Source organism: Bubalus bubalis, chromosome 7 (genome assembly GCF_019923935.1).
Source record: "Bubalus bubalis isolate 160015118507 breed Murrah chromosome 7, NDDB_SH_1, whole genome shotgun sequence".
Classification (NCBI taxonomy): Eukaryota; Metazoa; Chordata; class Mammalia; order Artiodactyla; family Bovidae; genus Bubalus; species Bubalus bubalis.
Window position 1 is genome coordinate 3,032,180 of NC_059163.1, and position 10,380 is coordinate 3,042,559.

Genomic DNA, 10,380 nt, shown 5'->3' on the forward strand with positions numbered 1-10,380 from the left:
GGCCGCCGCTCCGCCCCCAGGGGTTAGAGCCCCCCTTGGGGCTGGGTGCCGCCTCCCACCTGACCTCCGGGTCCCCCGCTGATGCTGCCTACTAGCCCCGATTCCTGGACCGAGAGGGAGCCGGGGAGGCGGGGGCCCGGCCCGCCCTGAACCCGACTGGCAGGGGGGCCAGGCCGGCTACCCCCAGCTCCGGGCCTGGGTCCCAGCAGAGGAGCGATGGAGTGTGCACTCCTATCACCCTGTCGCAGGCTGGAGGATGCACCTGAAGGGTCTCTTCCATGACCTTGGGCATCTCCTGCCCCACCTCTGAGCCTGCACCCTGCAGAGAAGTCCTCTCCCCGCAGGACCTTGGCGGGGGGTCTGACACCCCGTTTTCAGGGTGTCAAACGGCCCGCAGTGAAACTTGGCAGTCCTCAACTGGGTGCCTTAAAGGAGCCAGTGGACTTCCAGGTGGTAGCATACAGGTTCTCCGGGGTGTCTCCACCCGCCACACACACCCCAGATGCGGGGAGCCCAGCACAGACACCCCAACTCCAGGGTGTTGGAGTGCACACGCCTGTCTGCACCTGGGGCTGTGAGACAGCCCCTTCCCACTCCCCTCCCCTCCCGCAGCCTTCTGCCTGCATCACCCAGAGCCATCCGGGCAGGAGGCCTGAGGGGCCTGGGAGGAGGGAGGCCCAGGACCTCAGCCCTCAGGTGAGAAAAAAAGGTGATCGCTAGAACCCCTCTCTGCTCCCAGGGTCGGGACGGCTCTGGGGTTCAGCCAACGCCTTTAAGACCGCGCCCTCCACGGAGCTGGACAGGTGCTCACTCTGCTTTCCAGATGTGCACACATCTGCCCGCCAGCCGCTTCACACAGCCCCACCGCTGTGGCCCAGCCAGCATGCGCATCGTGTGCTGGAGCCTGAGCGCTGGGGCCAGACACAGAGGTCCTCAGCCCAGCACCGTCCCCGGGCCAGGTTCCTCCCGAACCATGCCACTGGCTCAGGCCCCTTTGGAGCCAGAGCCTCTATGGGTCTCCTTTCCCAACTGTCCTGGTCGGCGGGGAGGCCGGACCCTGGAATCCCATGACACTCAGTCCCGAGGCTTGGGACGAGCAGCTTAGCCCAGAAGCTAGGGTGGCAGCGTGGTGCATGTGGGCAGAAGGCGTCAATCCTTCTCAGCTCAGAGAAGGAGCCGCTCACTCCAAGCATGCCAGCACCTCTGGAGTCTGGGAGTCTCCACGCTGCCCTGGTCCACCAGGACTGCAGCCTCATCCTTCCAGAAACCCCTGGCCTTGCCCTGCCAGCCTCTGGACATTTTCCTTTGACTTCTCCTCTGAGGTTTCTGGTGAATGCTAGACCCCAGGCTTCCTGAGTGCCAGCTGGTGGTGCCTGTTCCCAAGGAGGTGTGTGCCCTCCCCCCCATTCCCCTCTCCCACCCCCATGTGCCAACGTGGGCACAGATGAGTCTCCTGGCTGTCCCCTCCTGCAGGTGGGTTCACTTCTAATCCTGAGCCCTTAGCTTCACACCTCCGATTACAGCCTTCTCTTCAGGTTGGTTCTTCTGTCTGAGTGGTGCATAAAAATAACAATACAGCTTTAAACCAGAAGCATTTCAGATTGGATGAGAAAGATCAGTGTTAGCTGTTGTTTTTAAAGACCCAGGGAGAAGAATTTGGTAATCCCCTCTAGGATCACCCTCTTTCCTCCCCAGTGAAGTTGGAAGGAACAACCTCTTGCAAAATCTTTTTAGCCAAGAGAGTCTGACCCACCAGATGGAGCATCAGGGACAAGTCAGAGGCAAGGTTAACCCTTTCCAGGGGCCAAATCCTCCCCACCCCACTGAATCCCAGCCAGCCAAGCCAGCCCACTGGACAGTGGGCCGGAGGCGGGAGACCCGCAGTTCAGAATGGGGCAGGTGAACCAGCGGAGGCAACGGGGCCTGAGTCTGCAAGGACCCGGCTGCCCGAGCCAGGGGACCAGCTGAAGTGGCTGCCTGTGGAATAAGACACCGTGTGGTGAGAAGCTGCACGGGGCCTCGGGAAAGAACAGGGCCTCTGTTCTCGATGGCAGCGAGCCGTCGCTCACCTGCCACTTCACCGACTGTCCACCGACCCCAGCAAGGGGCTCTGGGTGAGCAGGCGGGGTTGACCCAGCAGCCAGGAGCCTATGGGTGATTGGGGGCCACTCCCCGGTCAGTCTGGAGATGCCTTCCTGAGCACCCCCTCTTTCAGTGCCTGGCTGAAGCATTAAGGTCTGGGGGAACCACCATGACCCCACTCCACCAGCAGCCCCTCCCACTGTGTCACTGTGTCTGAGACAGTAGTGAAACTTACCATGTTTAATTCAAGCAAGAGGGCTCTCCAAATACAGGCTCGGGGCCACCCCTGCGGGTCCCAGAGAGACAACCCCACTCCCACGCAGCCCTCTGCCTGGGGTTGCTGGCGGGGAAGCCGGCAGCCTCCCCCTGTGCAGGGGCGCGTGGTTCCTGCCCTGTGGGTCTCAGGTCCTCCGGACATCGGAGAACTGAGTGCCCCTCCCCGCACACGAGGCGCGGGGTCCGCTCAGGGTCGTCCCAGAGGCCCAGCCAGGGACCTGCACTCTAGCTCATGGACAGCTGGCTTCAATCTACGGCAAAGGCAGCGTCTTCTCCTTCCCAGAGAAGTGAGAGACCCTTTGAATCAAGTGTTTATTGGTTCACAAAGTTCTTGGGACAGGACACCGTTTTGCAATACATTTAAGCGCACATGGAAGGGATCTTTAAAAAAAAAAGACCACAAGCCCGGGATGAAAGACAGCACAGTGAGTAAGCCACATCAGCTGACAGAGAGAACATTCTAGAGTGCCAGGCACAGACGTGACTAACAGCGCTCCTCCGGCAGGGGCCTGTGCCTGAGCGGCCTTCTAGACAGTTCCGCGGGGACTCCGGGGAAGGCAGAAGACGGAGAGGAAGACCCGCCCCCTCCAGTAAATGCTGTCTCTTTCCAGCTGTGGCATTTTCCACGGGACACGATACACACGTGTCCTCAAATGGATTTAAGGCTGTAAGAGCAGATTGTAACCTGGCAGGACTGTGCCCAAGTGGCACTGGGTCCAAGCCGCACTAGCTGGCATGTTTCTCCCACCCCAGAGAAGTTCCCAGGAAGAAGAGAGGGTTTAACCTGTAGGGTCACAGCCTGGCCGTGAAGCCACAGACAAGGGACCGCGCTCTCCTTTGCAAGCATTGGGGGTTCCCCAGGGGCCCCCAAGGGACTCTAGGTCAGTGTGCCTGCTGTGAACCAGGGCAGTGAGCCGGTCACCACCTCTCACACCTGCAGCCGCCCCCACCCCTAACCCAGCCCAGGGCTGGAATTATTATGGCTTTCATTGAAGCTCCTGGGTGGTTTATTTTTTAACTGCTCCCTGACCCTCCCTATCTATAGTTATTATTCCCTCAAATAATTTGCTTTATTTGAATTGCATCTTATAATTTACAAAGCACTTAAATATATCCTGCTGTGGGGAGGTGCTGGAGAAGCCAGCCGCCAAGGACACCCAGCGAGTTGGAAACAAACTGCAACTAACTAAGAGCCTGGCCCCACCAGGCTCTCAACTGTTACTAACGCCTGAAGCGGCCAAGTGTGCTGACTGTCGTGTGTGCGTGAGGAAGGGATGAACGCCCCTCCCTGGCCAGCACTGCAGGCTCTGCAGGGCCCGTGGATGAGGCAAACCGCTGCCCTCAGTCACACCGCCCACCCCTGCTTCTGCAGGGGAAGCCTGGGGCCGGGAGGAAGGAAACCGCGGTGAACAGGATTGAGGGGGAATCCAGCCCATCGTCTCACTCATTTGCTCACTCGCCTGGTAGAACCCCGTCCTCCGAGGACATACTTCCTCTGAGCACCCTTCTTTCCTGGCACCACGAGCCGTGACAGATGGGCACTCAGCTCCTGGACACCGTGCCTTGGGTCCAGCTGGAAACGATGATGCAGCAGGTGGCTCCACCAGGGATGGCCCCCTGGACCACTGGGCCGAGGACGAGGCCGCCACTCAAACGAGAGCCACCCTCTCTGGGCTTTGGGGCTGAGCCGAGGGGCTGCGGTCGGGGAGGGAGGCCTCAGCTGCCCCCAGCTCCCCCAGTAGATGCCTGCGCTCTACCCACTGCTGTAACTCTCCTGACCACCTCGCGACCATCACCAAAACAGGGGCCTTGAGAGGTGGGGACGGGGCCCGCATGCTCTTATATCCTCATCAGAAAAGACTGGGACCCAGAATTTTTTTTTACGTCCTTCCCCAGTCAAGACTGCAGAAGGAAATGGCAACCCACTCCAGGATTCTTGCTTGGAGAATCCCATGGACAGAGGAGCCTAGGGGGGCTATAGTCCATGGGGTCACAAAGAGTCAGACACGACTGAAATGATCACCAGTCAAGATGCTGATCCTTTGTAGGAAATAGACCCCAAAGGAGGCAGACAGGATGCAGGTGTGACCAGTGAGTCCAGCCCCCATGCGTCTTGAGGAACAGAATAGGAGCACAGGGAGCTGATGGCAAGACTTCCCAGGAGACCCCACCCCTGCCCTCTCTGGAGCCTCCCACCTTGATGTGAGGCCTGGGAGCCCCAAACTAGACTCCATGGAATTAGCTCCTGCCCCTGGGCGATGTTAATAACTAGGCTGGAAACAGCAGGCGGCTCGCCTGGACCGCCCAGCAGACCCGGGGCAGGGGTGTCACCTTACCCGTAACGGCAGCTCTAACTTTACAGGAGGCCCAGTGCGCGCTGGGCACCACACAGGCTGCCTGCTGACCCACCACCTTGGAAGCATCACGACAGCCTCTGAAAGGAGGTGGGGAAACCGAGGCTCAGAGAGGGCAAGTCACTGCAGCTGTGAGCCCAGCCCGCGTCATCGCCTCCACTCCGCAGCTGCCGCCCCCCACGACCTCCGCCCCAAGCCGAGCGGCCGTGTCGGGCCCCGAGCAGTGTTCCTGCGGCAGGACCCGGGTCCGTCTGCTGGGCTCCACGGAGGCCTGCCGGGCCCTCAGTCTGTATCCAGAGAGCTGTGGTGGGTGGACGCTGGGCACGGGGGTCTCCTCCGCAGCAGCCCATTGGGTGTGCAGCCAGGACCTAGGGGGACTGCGGGCAGAGCGGGAGGTCCACAGAGGGGGTCGGCCACCTCGGAACTCAGGCCCTTGCCCAGAATGTCACAGTGGGCACCAACGATGGCAAAGTTTAAGAACTGACGGTGACAAAGAGCACGTGCTCTGCTGGCCTGCTGGGCCACTGAGTGGGTGGTCTGGCAGTGGTGACCACCTTCAGACACGCACATCCAGAGGTTTGGAAGCTTCTAGAACCACGGACGAGTACAAACGGCAGACCGGACAGTTGCTGGGTGAGTAGCTCTGGGCCCCGGCACGGGTGTCCAGGGAGTGGCCCCGAGGGACTGAGTCTGCGAGCAGCACAGCTTAGTGTCTGGAAAGAGCTGCCACCTCCGGCTGCTGAAACTCAAGCACCTGTGTTTAGTTGCTCAGTCCTGTCTGACTCTTTGTGACCCCACGGGCTGTAGCCAATCTCCTTTTATCCGTGGGGATTCTCCAGGCAAGAAGACTGGAGTGGGTTGCCATGCCCTTCTCCAGGGGATCTTCCCAACCCAGGGATCGAACCCAGGTTTCCCACATTGCAGGCAGATTCTTCATTGCCCGAGCCACCAGGGAAGCCCGAGAACACTGGGGTGGATTGCCACGCCCTCCTCCAGGGGATCTTCCTGACCTAGGAATCTAATAGGGTCTCCTACCTTGCAGGCAGATTCTTTACCAAATGATTTACCAGTGAAGCCCACACACACACACACGCACACACATACACACAGAGAGACACACACGCGTGCACCCATGCACCTGCACACATGTGCTTACACACACGCATGCACACACACGCATGCACACACATGCACATGTGTACACGCACAGAGATGATCCCGGGTCAGATAAACTGCTAACACCCAGAGAAGTCTTCCTTCACCCACAAAGACTCCCATGCAGTCTCCTCAGACTAGACTCCTCTCCAGGTTTCCTGTGAGGAAGCACAGCGCCGGGGTCCAAGAGAAACCCACGCCACATCCCTGAGCCAAGAGCCCCAAGACTCAGCCCTGAGCACGGACTCTCACCGGGAGTTTGACAGGGAGGAGAGAGCCCACTGCCTGCCACAGCAGCTCCACAGCCCCCCGGCTTGTGGAGAACGTCTACCTCCTCCGACAACGCCTCGCAAACAGAACGGCCTGAGGACACGGTCAGCCTGGACAGATGGACTGACCTTGCAGGAGATCCCAGGAGAACTGCGTGTGAACAAAGCCCAGAGCTGGGACCCACACCCTGACCTGCTGTCTCCCCTGGGGCAGCAGCCTGGGCCATGGGGGACCCAGCCCCGTGAGGCTGAGGACCATCATCTCCTCCCGGGGGGCCGTGAGGACCACCTGGGGAGTCTGACCACAGCAGGGGCCTGGCCTCAGAGTAAGAAGCCCAAGAACACAGAGCCACACAGCCCTCACCACGAGACTGAGACTGTGGTCCCCAGCTGGCCCCAAACACGTGTCTTCCCCAGTCTCCTACAAACTTCAGGCCAGTCTCCAGGGAATGGTCTGGGAGGAGGAGCAAAGAGACCACTCACCCAACCGGAAGACTCTTGAGGTCCCAGCCCAGCCATCCACCCTTGTTCCCTGAAACCTATGACCAAGGCATGCTGAGTCTCAGGCTGGGGTTGCTCCCAGTTTGCCTAACTGAGTTTGAAAACTTCTTAGGATGAGAAAGAGCCAGGTGCCTGCTCAGACAGACCCCGTACCTGCCTGTACCTGGGTCAGTCTCCCTGGATGGAGACTGGTGACATCCCAGCCCCAGGGCCTGTGTCAAGAGCTGAGAGGAAGCTGGTGCCTCAGGTGTGGAGGAGGGGGCTGTGGATTTTGGCTTCCCTTCGGGCCCCATCTGGAAGACCTCAGAGGCTGGTGAGCCACAGGGCCCCCTCCCTCTCCCCCCAGGAACTCCCAGGTCAGGGGCTTGATAGCCAGGGCCCAACCTGTCCTAGACCCACAACATAGGGGGCAAAGCGGGTGATGCTCATCTTCCTAGCACCTAGGAAGCACCTTCCCCTGGAGGCCCCACTTCTGCTCATGGAGGCAGCTCACACACACACACACATACCCTGCAGGGCAAAGAGAGGACATGGTCGGAGACAGGACTAGAGAGAAAAGCCTGACAGAGAGCTGGGCTTCTTTTGTAATGGTGGAGTAATGGAGGCTTGGGGTGGTGGGCAGAAAGGAGGGGCCAATCGTTGTTTCCCCCTCAAAGCCCCTCCCCGCCTCCCTCCCACCCTACTCTTCCTTCTGCCCAGAGGGAACCAAGGTCAAGATCCCTGAGGGAGGAGCCTCCTGGACTGTCGGGGGGTGTGGGGAGGGGTGGCGTGCGGCAGGAGCTGTGGGAGCTCTGTACTCGGGCAGGTGGAGGCGGCCCCTAGCAGTGACCCCAGCTGGAGAGTCAGTGGGCGCGGACATGCCAAGCAGTGGGCAGACAGACAGAACCTGGCAAGACCCTCCCCCCCACCAAGACTCGAGTCCCCGGTCAGGAAAGGCACCAGCTCAGCAGAGCAGAAATGGGGCCTGTTCAGATCCACACCCAGGAGGAGAGTCCTGATGGCCCCACATCCAGACAGAAGGAAGGCACCCCCTCCCCACTGCCCTCTCCACCGGCTCCCTACAGACCTCACAGCTTGGCACAAAAGCTCCTCTCCATCTCAGATACGTATTTCACAGGCTCAGTGCTGAGAAGACTTTAGGTGTATGGGTGTACGGACAAGCCAGTGTGGAAACTGTGAACAGCGTGCAGGGGAGGCCCGGTTCTTCAACGCCTGCGCCGATGAGGGCGCCCGCGGGCTCCTCTGGGCCACCTGCCAAGGGAGTAACAGCAGTTCAGATGCCACCATCCAGACCAGGAGGGGAGCAGGGCTCTCTGCACCTAACCCGCGCGGCGAGGATGTCTCTGCGGGGGAAGTGGCCACACACCACCCGCAGCATCGTGGTGGAGGCAAGACTGAGCACCGGGAGCAAGCGGCGGGTGAAGTCGGTAGCATGGAGGCCAAGGAAGCCGAGCGCCGCAGGCGTTGGGACACAGACGGTAGGCGCAGCAAGCAGGACGCGAAGGTTCCAGCAGCCCCGCCACGAGCAGGGGGAGCGCGCGAGGGGCGCAAAGGCCAGCGGCAGTCCCCACGCGTGGACCAGCAGCCGGAGCCGGGCGCAGGGCGCCACGCAGCTGGAAACCCACCGACGGCCCCTGGTCCGCGCTCAGTGCCACCACGGTCAGCGCCGCCTTGAAGGCCAAGAAAGTGTCCAGGAGGCCGACAACCTGGCACGCGCCAGCCTCCACCGGGGACAGCCCGCGCAGCCCGCCGAGCAGCAGGAAGGGCAAGTCCAGCGCCGCCGGCAGCCGGTGGCCCAAGAACGGGCTCACCAGGAAGACGCCTGAGGCGCGCGCGCGCCCGCAGTTTGGTTCTGTAGGCGCAGAGCAGCACCAGCGCGCTGGACAGCGGCGGTGCCGCCCACACCGGAGCCAGCAGCCCGGCCGACAGGGCCTCTCCCCGGCCCTTGGTGCTAGCAGGTCTCCGGGCATCTCGCAGGCGCCAAGGGCGGCAGGGGATCGACACGGTGCGAGCCGGAGAAAGCGCGGCGAGGGAGCCGGAGTTCCGCCCAGGGAGTCCCAAGATACTGGAGGCGCGCTCGGAGCGGCCGCAAGCGGCGTAGTCATGATGTGACCACCAAAACCCAGCCCAAAGGACACTCGCTTCTCTGGAACACACAAAGCCAATGTAACTAATGATATTGCATCATGTGGATGGAGTGTCCAAGCAGAGTGGCACCCTGCCAGAGATGAAGTTTGTGAGGTTTTGTTCTGTTTTTCTTTTCTGTAGAGAGAGAATTTATCTGCTTCTTCCAGATATGGAGCATGATGTCAGGTTTAAAAAAAAAAAGCCTAGAAAAATTTTATGTAAAAAAAACATAAGATTTAGCAGCGCTGCGGAGCTGGGCGCCTCCCGGGAGGCGGAGAGCACACGCCGCCGCCCTGGCCACCGCCCGCGGCGCTGTCCGTGGTGCTGAACTCTCTCGCCATCCCCGCGCCTGGCACCATCCGGGGGCGCTGAAGCTAGGCGGGAGGGCGCGGGGTGCAAGGGGGCACAGAGGTCTCATGGTTGTTGCTTTGTCTTTCCTTTTCCCCTCGTGGAGTTGGTGGGAGGGGGCTCTGCGCCTGTCTGCTCTGGACCAGGTGAGTCCCTGCCGTGGTCACACCTTCACAGGAGGCTCCACGGTGACAAACGCACAGCTGAAACGCTAGCCAGCCGGTCAGCCCCTCCTCCAATGCCCGTCACCATGCGCCTCACCCTCCTCTGAGCTGGCACCAAACTGGAGGCGTTTGTGGGGTGCTCTGAGCTAGGGAGAATGAGGGGACAGGGATCTGTGCAGGGCAGGCAGAGGGTGCTGCATGGAGGGAGTTAAAGAAAGCACTCGCTGACCAGGTCATGTTCCCCTTCCCCAACTCCCACCCAGCTCAGGGTCAGAGATTGCACCCTTGCTTGTCGAATCGAGTAGCGTGGCAAAATGTGGAAACAGGATTGGAGGAGCAGTGAGGGAAGGAAGGAGATGAGGAAGGGAAGGTAAAGAGGAGGACCTTAGGAGACAGAGAGGGGAGGGAGAGAAAGGCAGGGGGGGTGCGGTGACAACTTGGGAGGGGCGGTGCCCACATCCTGCGATCTGGAAACACTTTTGGAGCTGCTTCTGTGGCTCTTGGAGCCCCTGGGAGGGGGATCCTTCTCTCCCCCATCTCCTCTGACCCCTGTCGGCTTCTGAACCTAGTCACCCTGTGGGAATCTTCCAATCACTTCAATGGCCAGTTAGCAGGGCAAGGATGAGGGAAGGTGTGTGGAGGCCACTGGCTCCAGGAACGTTCTTGGCAGCTTCTCTGCAGTGGCAGCTCCAACTGAGGAGCCAGAAGCCAGACCTTGATCTCAGCTTTCCCCACCCCCTCTTACCCATCTTCACCCCGAGGCTCTGCCAGCCTAGCCTTTTCTGAAGAACAAAGCATGGCTAGTGGGGCGGGGGCTCACCCTCCTGGGGGAGACGCTGGTGCCAGCCTGGGGAGAAAGCAGGGGGCTGAAGGAAGCAGCAGGGCAGGCTGGTCCCATCGCCCCACCTCCTAACCTCGGCAGGTCACTTGACCTCCTGGGCTTCCTTTTCTCAGGTGTGTAATGAGTGTTGACAGCTAGTAATTGCATCTGCTTTGTTGCTTTTGAATGGTGGTGTTGGAGAAGACTCTTGAGAGTCCCTTGGACTGCAAGGAGATCCAACCAGCCCATCCTAAAGGACATCAGTCCTGAATTTTCATTGGAAA